Source organism: Cervus canadensis, chromosome 28 (assembly GCF_019320065.1).
Source record: "Cervus canadensis isolate Bull #8, Minnesota chromosome 28, ASM1932006v1, whole genome shotgun sequence".
Classification (NCBI taxonomy): domain Eukaryota; kingdom Metazoa; phylum Chordata; class Mammalia; order Artiodactyla; family Cervidae; genus Cervus; species Cervus canadensis.
Genome location: NC_057413.1, coordinates 35,136,627 through 35,155,864, shown reverse-complemented (window position 1 = coordinate 35,155,864; position 19,238 = coordinate 35,136,627). Strand labels below are relative to the sequence as shown.

Genomic DNA, 19,238 nt, shown 5'->3' with positions numbered 1-19,238 from the left:
TTGGACATGACTGAATGACTAAGCACAGCATGGCATATACGTATATATATACACACACATACACACACACACATATACACACATATACACACATACACACACATACACATACACACACACACGGACCACAACTTCATTATCCATTTATCTATCAATGGACATTTAGGTTGTTTCCACGTCTTTGGCCTGCTGACTTAAAAATTATTGGCAAACATTTAAAATTGGGAATTTTACATGAACATGCAGATGTGGATCATTGATCCTAGAGATAGTTTCCCCTTTCTAGAAAGAACACATGCTTTCCAGGCTAACACAGAGCTTACTAGCCTCTTTATGCATTTATAAAAGATGCCTGCCCCTGCAGGCATCTGACTTTAGGGCCCTGCCATAAACTAAGGCAAGGAAGACATTGCTGCATGCAGAGATTAAGAATGACAGAGGCAGGGATGTAGGGATGATGGTAATCAATAAAAGGGGGACGTTTAAAAATGAAGCAGAAGGGAACTGAAGAGAAGACAAAATAAAACAAAGAGGGCAATCTAAGATGTCACTTAACTAGTGTCAAACAGAAACGGTGCTGCCACCTTCCTACTGATGCCCCTGCTGATCTCATTCTGCTCCATCCCCAAGAACCCTGGGAACTGGACCCCGCTGCAGGACTCAGGAAGCGCTGGCCTGTGGTCACTGTGAACTGAGCTGGACCTCGCCCCCACCACACTGCTGAGCCCACTGGTTTTGCTCCTAATCCTTCCCCTGCTCAATCCTGCTCCCCACGTGTTCCTCCCACCCCACTCTAGGTTGTGGGAGGCTTTCTATCGGAAAGAAGACATGGGTATGATCATGCATGTGGAATCCTAAGGTATTAGCACAGGATGTTTGCAGAGACCAAACCAAAAGTACCATCCACACTGTTAGTCATGAAGCTAAAAGATGTACATGATGTTGTTATCATCACAGGGGACTGGAATGCAAATGTAGGAAGTCCAAGAGATACCTGAAGTAACAGACAAGTTTGCCCTTGGAGTACAAGTGAAACAGGGCAAAGGCTAACAGAGTTTTGCCAAGAGAAAGCAATGGTCATAGCAAACACCCTCTTCCAACAACACAAGAGAAGACTCTACACGTGGACAACACCAGATGTTCGACACTGAAATCAGATTGATTATATTCTTTGCAGTCAAAGATGGAGAAGCTCTCTACAGTCAGCAAAAACAAGACCGGGAGCTGACTGTGACTCAGATCATGAACCCCTTATTGCCAAATTCAGACTGAAATAGAAGAAAGTAGGGAAAACCACTAGACCATCCAGGTATGACCTAAATCAAATATAATCCTACAATTACACAGTGGAAGTGAGAAATAGATTCAAGGAATAAGATCTGATAAACAGAGAGTCTGAAGAACATTGTACAGGAGGCAGTGATCAAGACCATCCCCAAGAAAAAGAAAAGCAAAAAGGCAAAAGGGCTGCCTGAAGAGGCTTACAAATAGCTGAGAAAAGAAGAGAAATGAAAGGCGAAAGAGAAAAGAAAAGACATACCCATTTGAATGCAGAGTTCCAAAGAATAGCAAGGAGAGATAAGAAAGCCTTCATCAGTGACCAGTGCAAAGAAATAGAGGAAAAGAATAGAATGGGAAAGACTAGAGATCTCTTCAAGAAAATTAGAGATACCAAGGGAACATTTCATGCAAAGGGGGGCACAATAAAGGACAGAAACAGTATGGACCTAACAGAAGCAGAAGGTATTAAGAAGAGGTGGCAAGAACATACAGAAGAACAATACAAAAAAGACCTTCATGACCCAAATAACCACAATGGTGTGATCACTCACCTAGAGCCAGACATCCTGGAATGCGAAGTCAAGTGGGCCTTAGGAAGCATCACTACGAACAAAGCTAGTGAAGGTGATGGAATTCCAGTTGAGCTATTTCAAATCCTAAAAGATGATGCTTTTAAAGCACTGCACTCAATATGCCAGTGGCCACAGGACTGGAAAAGGTCAATTTTCATTCCAATCCCAAAGAAAAGCAATGCCAAAGAATGTTCAAACTACTGCACAATTGCACTCATCTCACATGCTAGCAAAAATGCTCAAAATTCTCCAAGTGAGGTTTCAACAGTATGTGAATTAAGAACTTCCAGATGTTTAAGCAGGATTTAGAATAGGCAGAGGAACCAGAGATCAAATTGCCAACATCTGCTGGATCATCAAAAAGCAAGAGAGTTCCAAAAAAAAATCTATTTCTGCTTTATTGACTAGGCCAAAGCCTTTGACTGTGTGGATCACAACAAACTGTGGAAAATTCTTAAAGAGATGGGAATACCTGACCACTTTACCTGCCTCCTGAGAAATCTGTATGCAGATCAAGAAGCAACAGTTAAAACCAGACATGGAACAACAGACTGGTTCCAACCAGTTCGACTGGTTCCAATTGGTTCTAAGCTGACTCAAAAAATAAAGATCATGACATCTGGTCCCATCATTTCATGGCAAACAGATGGGGAAACAATGGAAACAGTGACAGAATTTATTTTCTTGGGCTCACCACACATGGTGAATGCAGCCATGAAATTAAAAGACACTTGCTCCTTGGAAGAAAATCTATAACAAACCTAGACAGCATATTTAAAAACAGAGACATCACTTTGCCAACAAAGGTCTGGCTAGTCAAGGCTATGGTTTTTCCAGTAGTCATGTATGGATATAAGAGTTGGACCATAAAGAAAGCTGAATGCCGAAGAATTGATGCTTTTGAACTGTGGTGTTGGAGAAGACTCTTGAGAGTCCCTTGGACTGCAAGGAGATCCAACCAGTCCATCCTAAAGGAAATTAGTCCTGCATATTCATTGGAAGGATGGACGTTCAAGCTGAAGCTCCAATACTTTGGCTACCTGATGAGAAGAACTGATTCACTGGAAAATACCCTGATGCTGCGAAAGATTGAAGGTGGGAGTAGGGGATGACAGAAGATGAGATGATTGGATGGTACCACCAACTCAGTAGACATGAGTTTGAGCAGGTTCCGGGAGCTGGTGATGGACAGGGAGGCCTGGCGTGCTGCAGTCCAGGGGACTGCAAAGAGTTGGACACGGCTGAGCAACTGAAGTGAGCTGAACTGCCTGCTAAAGACTGGTTGTTGGGGAGAAGCTTTAGGGCCTGAGAAACTGTTGGGCGTCTCTGGGCTTTGGTTTGCTCATCTGAGAAGTGGGAGACAATAGTATAGGAGACACGGGGCTGTGGGGGCAGGATGAGGGACACTTGAAAAGCGCTGAGCTCAGAGGCCAACACAGAGAGAGCATTCAGAAACCTGAGCATCACTTGATGTTACCCAGTCACACCCCTAGCTGATCATACCTTACTCCAAAATGGAAAGTAAGGTAACTAATAAGAAGGTGGTGGGGGAGAAGGCAGATGTCTGTGTGATCTGGGCAGGGACTAAGTCCAGGTAAGCTGTATGACTGTCATTCCAGGAAATACTGAACCAACAAACAGAGACAGAGAGACCGGAAGTGCCTGGAACTAGGTCACATTAAAGAGCTGTTCTCGGGAGGCAGATCCACGTCATCCTCACATCTGTCCTTCCATCCTTGCTGACTGAGCCCTCAGCTCTTTGAGACACCCTTGTATCTTTCCAGTGCACTTCTCCTTTATTCCTTTTAAAATCAATTGCTTTAAAAAAGTAAAAACATAAAATCAATTGCTTTATTCTTTTAAATTCATTGTCTTCATCGTTGGAGACAATGACAAAAATTTAGACAAACCCATTTTAGAAAAAAAAAAACCAATTCTTTCTTGTTGAAACATAAGCAAGGCTGTCTTTACACCTTCATTTCATTACCTGTCTTCATTAATGAGACTCTTAGATAACAGCTTGTACACAGCCATTCTCTCACTTCAGTTACTACTGCAATTAGGTGGAAGAATTAGCTTTTCGTTAAAAAAATAGCTTTTATTGAAATGAAGCCAAGTGCATGAAGCTTTCAGCGTCTGGCTTCCACCTCCTGCGGAAGACAGGGCTGGCTCCCCGGCTCCACGTGTTCAGGGAGGGTAACCGTGTGCTGTGGGCCCCGCCGGACTGGGAGCAGCGAGCAGAGCCCAACGCAAGGAGGGCCACTGTGTCTCTGAAAGGCCCACCCCGGATGCTTCACGCTGCTAGCAACCCAGTCCTGTTACAGTGCAAAGTAGATTTCAAATGCTCTTCACTGACATTTGAGTTTTCCCAAAGATCTGCTGCCTATCCCAGCCCCAGAACACTTGAGATCCATGTAGAACCACCACGTGGTCCAAGGCCCCTACGTGGTGTCCTCTGGTTTGTAACAGATCTCTCTTTCAAGATCTCCTGCCAAGGGGGCGGGAGATGGAGGTGGAAAGGATCAGGAGTCTGGGATTAGCAGATGCAAACTGGTATATATAGGAAGGATAAACAACGAGGTCCTGCTGCACAGCACAGGGAACTGTATTCAATATCCTGTAATAAACCATTAGTGAGAAAGAATAGGAAAAATAATAAATACAGGTATAACTGAGTCACTTTGCTGCACAGCAAAACCTAACACATTGTAAATCAACTAGACTTCAATAAAATTTTGAAAATAATATCAATACACCTGTTTTTCTGACTTCCATTGTCGCTAACAAGAAAACAGGTAAACTCTTTTTCCTGCACTTATAAGATAAATCTATTCCTGCTTTTGCAGAGCTGACCACACAGCTATCTCTTCAGTTCCCCCCTTAGTCATGCTGCACACTTGGGATCAGTATGAATTCCAACCCCACCTCCTCCCCTTCCCAGCTGCAACTCCTGACCGTGAAATCCTGCTTTAGGGTTTTTTCCTTCTCTCCTTCTCAACTGGTGCTTTCCCAGTCAGTCTGAGCACTAAGAAAAGACCAAGAAATTTCTTTAGTGGATATCCATGTTCAGAAAACAATACGATGACTCCTACCAGAAGCATACACGCGCCATGGAATAAGTGAAGAGCCGTTCCCTGGGGGCCACTGCGCGTCCTCCTGACCTGGTCCTGTGTCTGTATCCACAGCATCAGAACCATCAGGAAAGTGAGCAGGTAAGGAATTCAGGTACCTTAGAAAAATCTATTCAGTGAAAACCACTGCATTAAAAAATTAACCATTTATCAGTGTGATGGCAAATTTTACCTGTCAACTCAGCTAGGCCATGGCACACGGTTTTTGGCAAAACGCCAGTCTAGATGCTGCTTTGAGGATTCTTCAGATGCAATTTCAAGCAAAGTACCTCCATAATGAGGGTGGACCTCATCCAAATAGTTGAAGGCCTTAAGAGCAAAGAACAAATTTTCTCAAAAAAGAAGGAATTTTCCTTATGAATCAGAACAGAAACCCAACGTGAGCTTTCAGCCTGATGTCCCATGAAATTCGGACTCAAGGCTGCAATGCCAACTCTTAACCTGAATTTCCAGGCTGCTGACTGACCTAGAGATGTTGGAAAATAAATCTGTGTGTGTGTGCTCCATGGGTTCTGTTTCTCTGGGGAACCCTAACCAGACTCACATTTACTGCATGTTCAGTCAGTTCAGTTCAGTTCAGTCGCTCAGCCATGTCTGACTCTTTGCGACCCATGAATCGCAGCATGCCAGGCCTCCCTGTCCATCACCAACTCCCGGAGTTCACTCAAACCCATGTCCATCGGGTCGGTGATGCCATCCAACCATCTCATCCTCTCATCCCCTTCTCCTCCTGCTCCCAATCCCTCCCATCATCAGGGTCTTTGCCAATGAGTCAACTCTTCACATGAGGTGGCCAAAGTACTGGAGTTTCAGCTTCAGCATCAGTCCCTCCAATGAACACCCAGGACTGATCTCCTTCAGGATGGATTGGTTGGATCTCCTTGCAATCCAAGGGACTCTCAAGAGTCTTCTCCAACACCACAGTTCAAAAGCATCAATTCTTTGGTGCTCAGCTTTCTTCACAGTCCAACTCTCACATCCATACATGACCACTGGAAAAACCATAGCCTTGACTAGACGGACCTTTGTTGGCAAAGTAATGTCTCTGATTTTCAATACGCTATCTAGGTTGGTCATAACCTAGGAGTAAGCGTCTTTTAATTTCATGGCTGCAATCACCATCTGCAGTGATTTTGGAGCCCAAAAAATTAAAGTCTGACACTGTTTCCACTGTCTCCCCATCTATTTCCCATGAAGTGATGGGACCAGATGCCATGCTCTTAGTTTCCTGAATGTTTAAGCCAACTTTTTCACTCTCCTCTTTCACTTTCATCAAGAGGCTTTTTAGTTCATCTTCACTTTCTGCCATAAGGGTGGTTTCATCTGCATATCTGAGGTTATTGCATGTTAAGGAAGCAGAAACACCTCAAATAACTCACATTTCACAATTTCACAGAAGAGGAGACCCGGCAGGACCTTCCCCAGATCTCACCACGCAGAGTGCCCCGAGAAAGTCATTTCACCTCTCTGATCTGCCCATAGTCTAAACGCAGGGACTCACACCCACTTCCTTGGATGTTAGACACTATTAAAATGAGACAAAGTGTGTAAAGCATCTAATACAATGCCTTCCTGACACCTGATACTCAATGCATTATTATAGCATCCTACAAGGAAAACATAAAAGGAAAGCCAGACAGAAAGTACTGAGAATGGCAATATTTGTGATGACAGATAATTATATTACAAAAAGCGTATCATTTTTAGGACTTGAAAAACTCCTCACCTCCTTTCACACTGATGGCTAAAATTCCAGCAATAAAGACTCATTCTTTTTTTAACCGAAGTGTAGCTGATTTACAATGTTGTGTTAGGTTCAGGTATCACAGCAAAGTGATTCAGCTATATAACACAAACATGTTCTTTTTAAGGTTCTTTTCTCTTACAGATTTTTGCAAGATATTGAGTATAGTTCCCTGTGCCATCCTCACTGGTTATCCCCTTTATATGCAATAATGTGAATCTGCTAACCTCAAACTCCTAATTGATTCCTCCCCCTCTTTCCCTGTTGGTAACCTTAGGCTTGTTTTCTATGTCTGTAATTCTATTTCTGTTTTGTAAATAAATCAGTTGGTATCATCTTTTCAGACTCCACAGATAAGTGATATCATATGATATTTATTTTTCTCTGTCTGACTTACTTCACTTAGTAGCTCCACTCATACTGCTGTGAATAGCATTATTTCACTCTCTTTCATGGCTGAGTAGTATTCCATTGTGTATATATACCACATCTTCTTTATCCATTCATCTGTTAATGGACATTTAGGGTGCTTCTATGTCTTGGCCAATGTAAATAGTGCTACACTGAAGGCTGGGGGGAATGTATCTTTTCAAATTACAGATTTCACCAAATATTTACCCAGGAGTGGGATTACTGGATCATATGGTAACTCTGAAGACTATTTATAAAATAAAGATTCATTATTTTAGTTTAAAGCTTTTTTATTTCTAATCCAGTTTCTCACATACAGGCAACAGTAAGTGATATCAGTCATTTACCCGTTAGTGTGAATAAGGGCATGAGAGTACATCCTGAAGGATATTTTGATAAAAGGAAGAGGTAACACAGAGGCTCTTAGAGGTAAAACAAACTGTCTGCATCATCATTTCCCCTAGAGCCATTGCTGACTCATAGAGACAGAGATTCAAGGAGCCAAAGGAGTACTAACAGAACTGCAGGCCGGCCGTAATTCAGATCACAGCTAAAGAGAACCACTGCCTGGGGTACGAGCTCATAATTCAGATGTGACCATCCTCTCCTCTGTTTCCTTAGCTCAGGGCTCAGGCTCTCGCTCCCACTCTGCTGAGACAGAGACAGACGGCCTCGTCTCCTCTCCGCCTTCCTGCCTCTCCAGGGAGAACGTGATCTCTCAGGCGCTATGACAGAATCAGAAGATCTGCTTCCAAGCCTGGTGCCACAGTGTCTGAAATCCTCCTGCGAGGGCCTCACTTGTCAGTCTTCTCACTGTGACAGGCCTGCAAACCGCACGAACTTACAGGAGCGCTAATAAAAGGCCTCCTAAGCTATTAGTAATGCAGGCAGTCTCCCCCCAAAAAGAATGGTGCAGATCTCCTGAGAGCAATCAAAGCCGCAGAGAAAAGGCAGAAAGGTGAAAAAAAGTAAAACTGTTTCCAATCTGGTGAATTCTCTGCCTCACTATAATAAAGTAGGAGGCCCACAGATCAGGGCTTCCACTCCCAGTTCAGCCACTTGCTGGCCACGTGGCCTCGTTACACGTCTTGAGTCACAGCTTCTGAACCCTGGATTCCTCTTGTATGACTGGGAACAGCACCTACTTCCCAGATTTGTTCCAGAAGAGGAATATATGGTCCAAGGGCCTGAGGACTAAGCCAAGCAACAGGAGGAACAGATGAAGGACAGTACCATTTTAAAGAGCTCTGCCAACACAACCGACTGGACAGAGCCCTAGGGTCAGAGCTGTGCAGCCTGGGGCAAACTTCCAAGCCACTGGGAGCTTTCTGGTCCTATCTTAGTTAATGACTGAATTCAACCAGATTACTGAAAGGGTCAGTGGGGACACGCGTATAGCACATAGTAGGCACTGCAAAAACGAGAGCCTCGACGTTCTTACCCCAAGCCCCTCTACAGAATTCCCCACACAGAAGCCGGACTGAACTTTTAAAAAGCAGTCAGAATGCAGCCTGCCCGTCTTCAGACTCCCCCAGGGACGTCCCGCTCCCCTCGGAGTGACCCCAAAGCCTGTGCTCCGGCCACACGGCCTCGCTGTCAGTCTTCAGCTTTCTGCTCAAATGTTTGTTTGTTTGTTTTGTCTTGTTTGGCCACACCCAGCGGCATGTGAGATCTCACTTCCCGGACTAGGGACTGAAGCAGCGCTTCGTGCAGTCCAAGTGCAGAGTCTTAACCGCCGGGCCACCAAGGACGTCCAAATGGCATCTTTTGAGAGAAACTCTTTCCAAACAACCTGACACTGTAATACGCCCCCTGCTCCCATTCCGCACACTCCTGCCCATGGACCCCCAGGCCGCCAACCTGCTTCAGTTCCCCCACAGCACCTGTCACCACCCGACACGCTGTTCAGTCCACAAGAATCTGTGTGCTTTCTGTCTCCAAAACATGCTCCGTGAGCACAGGGGCTGTGTTTTCCTCTTGGTTCGCTCACCGGTTCCTGACCCAGTGACAAGCCCATAGCAGGTGCTCAGTCAGCATTTGTGAAATGGAAAGATAAATAGTGCGTGGAATTTGCAAAAGCATCTGTCCTGCCCAACACTCAGGGAGGGCTCAGAAAACGCCGGTCTCTTCTACTCGCTCCCACAGGCATCGCCTGCCAGACTTGCCCTGAAGCTTGTCTTGGAAAAAGAGGTTCACAGCATCACTCACAACCCAGACTGAACTTTCTAACCACACAGCAGAAGTGAAACCACCCTCAGCAAGCTCACTGGGGAGGATCGGAGACCGAGGTCAGACAGAGTCCTGGGGGCTGTCGGGACCTGCCCCCTGCCCAGCCTCACCACCCACCTGCCACGTGACTGTGGCTCAGCCCGGGACCTGCTCTGAGCTTCGGTTTCCTAATCTGCAGAGAGAACCACCTCCTGGGGCTGCTGCTGGGACGAAGTGAGCACAGCGCCTGGAAGTGCTGACGAAACACCAGCTCCCGTTATGATCATCAGTTAGCACCAGTGAAGATGTTGTCAGCGTGAAAGGTATTCACACCTTCACAGTTTCTATTCTTAGACAGTTTCACTTATTTATGCTTAACTCTGGAGCTAATGGAGTCCCCAGATTTTAGGCGGATCTAAAAACAGGAAATAGTGATAGTCTTTTGCTTATAAAAAGCAGCATTCTCATTTCAGCAGCCATTTTTCACTTCCCTAGGATCCTGAAACGTCTCCATCTCAGACTTCCTGATTCTTGAAACTAACAAGGTAAGTTTGCCCCGAGTCATAGTGGTTACATGTATTCTAGAAATAAATTTAAGACATCTGTGCTGTCCGCTCAATACTCCCATTATGATGGAGGGTTTTTTAAGACTTCTTATTTCTTGGCTCAGGCGGGTCTGTGCGGCACACAGGCGATCTCTAGCTGGGGCGCGCAGGCTTCCCGTGCTGGAAGCTTCTCTTGTCTCGGGCACAGGCTCCAGGCATCTGGCTTCGGCGGTGGTGACGTGTGGGCTCACAGGCTGAGCTGCTCCGCGGCACGTGGGAGCTTCCCGGACCAGGCACGGAACCGGTCTCGCACACATTGCAAGGCAGATTCTTAACCACTGGACCACCTGGAAAGGCCTAGTATAGAGTTCTTTAAGGTAAGTGATCTGGATTTTCTAAATTAATTTCAAACATGGGGACTCAGTTCATTTTATAAAATGTAATATACATTTAAAAAATTTTATCGATACAAAGAATTTGAAATGTTTAGCTAAACCGGGCATATAAACCTAGAAACACTACAGCACAGAAGAGAGTATGTTCAACTAGAAGGTTCTGCCTTCGATGAGCCTGAAAGTCACAGGATACTTCTGTGACTGCAGATACACCTGGCATCTCTGGTCACTTTCCTGGGCCCTGCATGGCAGCAAAGGCACAGGCTTTGGGGAACCTGAACTGGGCCCCGAGACAGAGGGAGCTTAGACTTCTATTCAGATGGACCCTCTCCAGGGGGATTCTGTGGCTGGAGGAAAGGATCAAGGAGAGGGAAGTTTGGAGACCAGGCGGGAATACACATGAAGAGAACTGCAACCCACTCGCAGGGCGCCGACGATGAACCAGCCATGCGCTATGCAAAGCCCACACCCCCAACCCTCTCTCCCTGGGCTGACACTAGAGCCTTCGGGAGCAACAGCTGGTGGGCAAGGGAGAAAACGGAGAAGGCAGAGACAGGAAGCCAGTTATGCCCTTTGCCACTTCCACCTGCATCTGGTTCAAGCTGAGTGAAGAGAAGAGCACTGGATCTGAAGCTCTGATAACACACAAGACCAGACTGCGTTATATTGTTACGAGTCTGGGCTCAAATCTTTGATGCTTGAAAGTGATCCAGGGACTTTTGTTAATAGGGAAGAACCTTTTTGTTCTATTACCAGTTAATCACTAAAGGGATATTGTCTATAAGCTTAAATTATACGCAATGACCCATCTCTGGGAACTCTGCCTCCAAGGTAATAAGCATTAAGCAGAAATACCTTTTTCAGCTCACAGGCAATGTCCAGACCACAGGAAGGGAGAAATTAACATCCCCTGTGGAGACTGACCAGAACCAGGAAATGTTTGACCCTACCCTCTCCCTGAATTCTAACTCAGGCAGGACGGTTCTTTGGGACATGAGTCCACCATCTTCTTAGCTTGCTGACTTTTAAATAAAGCTGCTATTCCTTGCCCCACCAACTTGTTTCTTGATTTACTGGCCTGTCACGTGGTAAGCAGTATGACCCTGGACTCAGTACCACTGTCCATTATCTAAGAGTGACCGGAAAAGCTGTGCAATCTGTCTTGAGGTTTTCCCTGGGGGCAGAAATAGAGATTGGTGAAAAAGAATAAATCTGATTTCTCTTCCCACCCTAATCAATAAATAGATTGCACACAAAAATAGTGCTCTGTAGCTCTCCTCCCCCCTCTTCCCATATGCAACCAGCTTCAACTCTGTTTTTTACAGCATTTGTCTCTATAGTTCTAAACAATATGCACATGGTAGTATCTCTATATTCAACGATTTTAGATATTATCTACTGAATTCCAATTATGGTAGACAAAGACTATACCATTGCTACATACCTTTTGCTTAAAGCCATATCTAGTGATTTCATGGTTAATTTCATGCTAATACTATTCACTGCTGAGTCAGGCAGTATATCATGATTAGATTTCCTTGCATAATCAAAATTTCATTTTTCTTAGAATTAATAATTGCTTCATTTCTTCCTATTGTCTTCATTTAAATCTCTGATTCCTGACACCTGCAAAACGCTCGTCTCAACACTCATTTTCAGTATGGTCAAATCTGCCCTGTTTTTGTTCCTGGAGAAGTCTTTTCTGGAGCTGTCCACCCTCCTACTCCATCTTAGCTGCCTGCCCCCGGGTCTGCTGTATAGATGATGCTGGGCCATCCTCCACCATCATCTGCTGATCCTCTTCGTCTCTCACTGACCTTCCTATTGGGAGCTAAGTGTCTGATGCTCTCTTAGAACACCCCTACCCAACTATGTTGTAACAACTTTGTCCATGGTCCACGAGACCTGAAGGTCCTTGAAGTAGGAGCATCATGTCACCCACCTCTGTGACCCCAGGATCCTAGCCAGCTGGAGCTCTATCAATACCCAGGATGTCAATGCTATGTGCCAAGCACTGTTCCGAGCACAATGAAAAGATGATGCTCACAGAAACGTGATGAAGTCACAGTGCCCGTCTACAGCTGAGGAATCAAGCCCACTGGAAGCAGATAAGGTCACAGCACCCAGGGCCCTGAGCAAGGAGTGCTGAGTCCAGAACTGAGACTCACACAGGCGGGTGGCTCCAGAAAACACTCTCGGCTTCTCCATCGGCCTGCTTACGCTGCAGAAGAGCTGGTCTTAACTCAAGTAAAATAAAACTGGGCCCAGCCTGCTGATAAACCAGGTGCAGTTGTAGCATATGACACACCAGTGTTCAAACTTCTGCTCCCAGGATGAACAGATGAATTTCAAAAAATGTAGCAAGAAAGGTGCTTTTGGATATATCAATGTAAACCACAATCTAACTTGGCTTTTCTCCACAATAACTGAGCCTATGATTTTCCTTTTCTCCACTTCTCCTCTCCCTGATTTCTCACCTCCCAGCTTTCTCTTAATCCCTGATGACTCAGCAATAACCATTCAGAAAAAAAGGAGATCAGAGGTTCATTACTAAAAATTTGTTGAAATTCCAGAGTTCCCAAGGGCAGAGGCTTAGAACACAAAGCCCAGTTTCCTTCTTCTAAGGGGACATGATTCCTCTCACAATTTTATTAAAGTATAGTTGATGTATAATGTTGTGTTAATTTCTGCTACATAGAAAAATGACTGGGTTCCACATACATATCCTTTTTCATATTCTTTTCCATCATGGTTTATCACAGCATATTGAATATAGTTCCCACTCTCATTATTAAAGTCAGAGCAGAAACAAGACTACACCGAAGCACTGACTTTTTGTAAAGACAGCTTTTGCATGTTTCAGAGAAATCAGCGCTGTTCTGTTTTCCAACTTACCTGGCTCCACAAGTAGTGAGAGATTTTTTAAGTATCAGCTAATAGGGGACTTCCCTGCTGGTCCAGTGGTTAAGAATTCACCTTGCAATGCAAGGGATGTGCTTGATCTCTGGTCAGGGAACTAAGACCCCACAGGCCCGGAAGCAACTAAGCGCATGCATTGCAACTACTGAGGTCAGATGCTTTGAAGCCACAAGCAGAGGGTCCCCGAGACACAAGGGAAGAGCAGCCAAACAAATGAGGAAATATTTTAAAAACAAAATATCAGCCAATTCGCACCGCTTATCTGTTTTACATATGGTAACTTATATGTTTCAATGCTATTCTCTCAAATCATCCCACCCTTGCCTTCTCCCACGGAGTCCAAAAGTCTGTTCTTTACTTCTGTGTCTCATTTGCTGCCCTAGATGTAGGACTATCGGTACCATCTTTCCAAATTCTATACATATGCGTTAATATACAGTATTTGCCTTTCTCTTTCTGACTTACTTCACTCCATATAATAAAATCTGGTGCTCTGGGACAACCTAGAGGGATAAGGTGGGGAGGGAGGTGGGAGGGGGGTTCAGGATGGTGGGGGGACACATGTATACCTATGGCCGATTCATGCTGATCTATAGCAAAAACCATCACGATATTGTAAAGCAATTATCCTCCAATAAAAATAATTAACTTAAAAAATATTAAATTTTAAAAAATCAGCTAATATACTCATACAATGCCAAGCAATATAAAATACTCTCTCAAAGTTACATACACCCAGGGAGATAAAAAAGAACCAGTGAAAATAACTAAGAATATAAAGCAAACACTAAGTAACTCCCAGACGAATCACAATGCCTGATGCCAAGCTGACTCATCACCTCGCTGTGCCTCCACCTTCAGGTCCAACAGTTTATTTCTACATTAAGAAAGGAAGCACTCAGGGTTTAGGAGCAGGCTATGGACCACAGAAGTCTGAAACTCTCCAAGCATCCTCAGTCTTTACTCCTGAGAACAGAGAGTCGTCGCTGTTCAGTCACTAAGTCGTGCCCGACTCTTTGCCACCCTGCGGGCTCCAGCAGGCCAGTCCCTGTCATGCCAGCTTCCTGTCCTTCACCATCTCCCGAGGTTTGCTCAAATTCATGTCCATCGAGCTGGTGATGCTATCTAAGCATCTCAAAAGCAGACCAACAATCAGATATCTAATTCTCATGATTTTTTTTATTGGTGATATTCACAAATTTCTGTAATTTGCCATCAGTGGAAGAAATAAAGTTTGGTTCACACTTTATTAAATAAATAGGAGGCTAATCTTCTGTTTCACAAAGACAAAAAAAAAATAGCATCAAATAAAAGGATGGAAAAGGTGCCAACAATGAATGACTTTCCTGATGTCTCTTCTCTAAAACTCCCAAGAGTTCAATGAGCATGTTGAACCCCACTTGAAAGTATATGTTCAGTTTGAATGGATAATTTTTGTCCTTCTGAACTCCTGAGACAAAGGCTGACACTCAATAATGTTTAACCTTCTGGGAACGCAGGAGGAGGAAAGGCTGAGAGTGAATTGTCACAACTGGTTATAATCACGGGTCAAAGGAAATGGTTACTCTGACAACTAAGAAAAAGGAGCTCATTTTCAACACTTATGCTGCCTGTTCAAAATGAAATACTTTTCTGCAGCTACAAGTCCTTAACATCATGAGAGCACACATCCTGTAAGGACTCCATTGCTTCTTAAAGATCCACGCTTAGCTGTCCAGTTTAGTAAATGTAAACGGTGGCAAAGCAGCTAAAAATTATAGTCCATTCTCAATTATCCATGCCCATTTCTAATAGGGCTAAATAAAATTCACAGACAATTCTAAAGCACCCCAGCCAGTAAGACTTTCAAGCAGTCTTAAGTAAGCTTTAAAGCGAACTGGAAACATGTTGGACATCAGCTCATGGCCCTATTTAGTAACAGAGAAATACAAGTATGAGCAGCAAAATGAAAGCAATGACATTCCTCCGGAAAACCATCTCCTGAGCCCAGTCACATAATGGAATGTGATGTCAATATTATTAACTCAAATCGATTAGGCAACTCGCATTTCAGCCCTCATCAAAATTTCATGATCTCTGTGAGAAGATGTAAAGTGCAATTTGCTAGAGTAAAGTAATGCTGAAATGGAGGAACTCCATTACTATGAGAAGACTGTAAGATTAGGTATCATCTGAGTTTCAGCAAGACAAAGTCACGCCATGTGATGGCATGATGCCTTCAGGTCAGTTTTGCTTCAGTAATAATTCCAGTTTCATCAATAAATCTACAAAGAAGCAGAAGAGCAGTCTCAGAGAGAAATCAGTTTTTAGACATGACAATTAAAGAATATGCCTATATATATGACTCATCTGTTTTACAGTATTTGTTTAAATTTTAAATAATAAGCACACTTTTCCCCACCATTCACCAATACGGCTTCATAAAATGCTCCAAGTGAAAAGCCAACAAACAAGCAAACTGTCCTTTGTTAAGAGAAAAAATAAAAGACATGAACAGATAGCCATGTGACTATAGCTCCCTTCTGTCTTTCTGCAAACATTTTAATAGCAAATATCTGAATATGAAAAAGAATATGTATATAATATGTATAACTGAATCACTATACTGCACACTACAAACTGATAAAAGATTACAAATCAACTATAATTTTAAAAATTTAAGTAAATATCCAAAATATGGAAACAATATTAACAAAAATTTAGGCTCTATGGAAAACAAAACCCAGAAGAGGGACCAGATGAAGCAAAGTGTTAACGAGGTAAATTTTGAATAAAGATATGTGTGGTTTTATTGTTTTTCATTGTGAAAAGTTTCGAGCTTCTACAATAATAGAAAAATAAAGAGCTACCATCTGTATACACCCAGCTTCAACAATCACCTTCATTTGGATCAGCATCGTTTAGAAGAGACCCACACTCACATTTCTTCCCCTCCTCCCCCTATTGGATTATTCTGAAGCAAACTCCTGAGCAAACCCCAGAGATCTTATTATTTCATTACTAACTATGATATCAATAGTATAAATCTCTAAAAGATAATGACTGTTTGAACAAAACCATAGACCCCTTATCAATGTAAATATTAATGTGTTTCTTAATACCATCAAATATCCCATCAGTCCATTTTCTCAAGGGTCCTTTTTTCATTTGATTTGTTTATTCAAACAAGGCTTACATCTTACATTGGGTGGATAGGTCTCCTAAACCTCTCTTAATCTGTAGATTATCCCTCCCACTTTTTATTCCTTACAATTTATCTGTTGAGGAAATTGGGAGTGCCTGCCCCAAAGCTCCCCAGAGTCTGGATTTTGCTGACTCCGTCTTCAGCATGTCACCTGACACACAGCTCCGCCACATGCTCCCTGCAAGCCTGTCTGATCCACAGTGGTGCTGGTCCTTCCACCAGCAGGCACCGGAGGGCTCCCCTCAGGGTCAGCATCACTGAGAGCACCCTCTGGGTCATCGTTCATCAGTGTCGACAAAGTGGTGACAGCTAATTCCATCAGTCCTCCCCTCCACAACCACACGGTTACCGTGCAGAATAATTCTTACGTAAAGACATGACAATGCTTAATTCTTTCCCTTTACTATTTTCCGGAAAAGTGAGTCAGTTCACTTAGCATTCTCCAAAGGTCAGCTTAATAAGGGCTTGGGTTTTTTTTTAAATATCATATATCATGGATTTTAGATACACTGATGTGACTCAATCTATTGTGATCATTATCCTCATTTACCAGGCAAGCAGAAGCCTCTCCAAGTTTAACATTGATTCGATACAGTACTGAATCTCCAAAGAACCTCTCCTGGTTCTTTTGACAAGACTACAGTCATCTTTGATGCTTGCTTGTCTTCTGGTTTGACAAGATGTACCAGGCTTTGTGAAGTCTGGAAACAGGTACTAATACTTCACATGCATTTTAATGTAATATTAATAAACCACGTATCACATACTCTCCTATGGTTTCAGACTTGGTAGCCACTGTGTATATGAGGCATGTTTGTCTGGTCACTCAGACAGTAAAGAATCCGCCTGCAGTGTGGTAGACCTAGGTTTGATCCCTGGGTCAGGAAGATCCCCTGGAGAAGGGAACGGCAACCCACTCCAGTATTCTTGCCTGGAGAATCCCATGGACAGAGGAGCCTGGTGGGCTACAGTCCATGGGGTCGCAAGAGTCGGACACGACTGAGAGACTTTCACACAGATGTATATTAAAGGAGACTAACAGGTCAGTTCAGTGACAACTAAATGCACAATGAGATCCCGGATAGAAAAAAAGAAGGCCAATATTGGAACAACCAGCAAATCTGAACATGGATACATGTTAAACAACAGTATTGAATCAATGTTAAAATTCCTGAATTTGATAACTGCAATGTAACATGTAAGAGAAAGTCCTGATTCTTAGGTGATACAAATTTAAAGTGCTTCAGAATGAAGAGTTACGATGTTTGCCACTTCCTCAAATTGTTCCCAAAAATGTGTCTTTGTGTACAGAGAAATCAAATGGCAAAATACTGATGATCTAAATGAAGATAATAGTGTTCAGAGTTATTGCTGTTGAACTCATAAGTTTGAAATTTCAAAAAATAAGGAAATGAAGATGAAAGGCAAAAAAAAAAAAAAAAAAGAAAGATGTACTGGGCTCATCCTTCCTTTCTCGTTGCAGGCCTGGAATTAGCCGTGTCTCCGAGAGCTGCTAAGCGCCCTCAGCCTGTCCTTCCACCCAGCCCTCAACCTCACTGACTCACTTCGGCCCCTCACGGCACTCTCCTGGGTTGCCCTGGCCTCCTCACACCAGGACCTGGGACTAACCCAAGTGAGGCAGCAGGCCGGCTTCCAGGGCAGACCACGCTGCTGCGACCAGGCCCGGAGCCAGCCCCCCGCCCCGCCTGCACCCACTCACCCCGCCCCCCAGGCGCACCCCCTCGATGCATCACTTACACGGCGGAGCCCCCAGGCTCCCAACTGAAAATCCTGGCTCTGAAAAAATCAACATACCTATTTGCTAAAGTTTCTCAAGTTTTTTGACACAAGAAAAAAAATCAATCATAAAATATTTAATACAACATTTTGACTTGAAAAGCAAGTTTACATTGTTTTAGATAAAACTTGCTTATTGCAGAGTGTAACATTTTAATTCATGCAAATGTGTTATACAATAGCCCTTAAAACCTCAACTAAGACTTTACACGCTAACGAGTTTCTAAACAGCTTCTCTTGCCTCGTGACAAGTAGCCCACAGTCGTGACCACATCAGGTGTACAAGGATCCGTCCTTCAATTAGTAAGTGAGGGCTTTCTCAGCATCTGCTACTTGTAATTACCTCTTATTTACCTTGTGCCTCTCATACTCCACTGTTGTTTCATTTAAAATAAGCTAAATGTATCTTCTCTGATGTTCTTATCACTTGGGCCCTTCTCCTGTGAACCTTTATCGTGATTCTGCCTCTGTGCCTGCAACTGCTGTTTAAACCCAATTTCCTTTTAATTGCAATAAAATACATAAAAGATAAAACCCTACCACCTTTTAAAATATATATCTGGCTGTGTCAGGCCTTAGCTGCAGCATGTGGGATCTTCCCTTGCGGCTCACAGACTCTAGTGGGGTTCTAGGCTCAGCAGTGGTGGTGTGCGGGCTTAGTTGCTGGCGGATTATGGGATCTTAGTTTCCCAACCAGGGGTCAAATCTGCGTCCCCCACACTGCAAAGCAGATTCTTACCACTGGACCACCAGGGAAGTCCCAACTCTATGATCTCAACCTTTCAAAGTTCAGTATTACCAAGCCCAGTCACCTTGCTGAGCACCCAATCTCCAAACTCTTTTAGTTTTAAAAATTAAAATGCCACACTCCTCAAACACTCCCCATACCCTCCTCCCCTCACCCCTAGCTACCACCATTCTACTTTCTGTCTCTATGATTCTGCTACTCTGGAACCTCACAGAAGTGCAATCGCATAGTATTTGTCCTTTGGTGACTGTCATTTCACTTAGCATAATGTCCTCAAGGTCCATCCACGTTGCAGCAGGTCAG

At 43.7% G+C, this 19,238-nt stretch overlaps 1 protein-coding gene and 1 long non-coding RNA gene across 11 annotated transcripts in view; one reads left to right on the top strand and one right to left on the bottom strand.

Annotated features, from left to right (window-relative positions):
• DST (dystonin) overlaps positions 1-19,238 on the bottom strand; it is a 511,627-nt gene that overhangs the window by 422,850 nt on the left and 69,539 nt on the right. The gene's annotated exons all lie outside the window — the stretch shown is intronic.
• LOC122429938 lies at positions 9,366-18,082 on the top strand. Of its 3 annotated transcripts, XR_006266195.1 has the most exons (6): positions 9,366-9,427; positions 9,547-9,670; positions 9,843-9,892; positions 10,101-10,269; positions 16,944-17,101; positions 17,874-18,082. It is a non-coding gene; the product is annotated as an uncharacterized LOC122429938 (long non-coding RNA). The 3 variants fall into 3 exon arrangements; XR_006266194.1 differs by lacking the exon at positions 16,944-17,101; XR_006266193.1 differs by lacking the exons at positions 16,944-17,101; positions 17,874-18,082 and adding an exon at positions 11,152-11,638.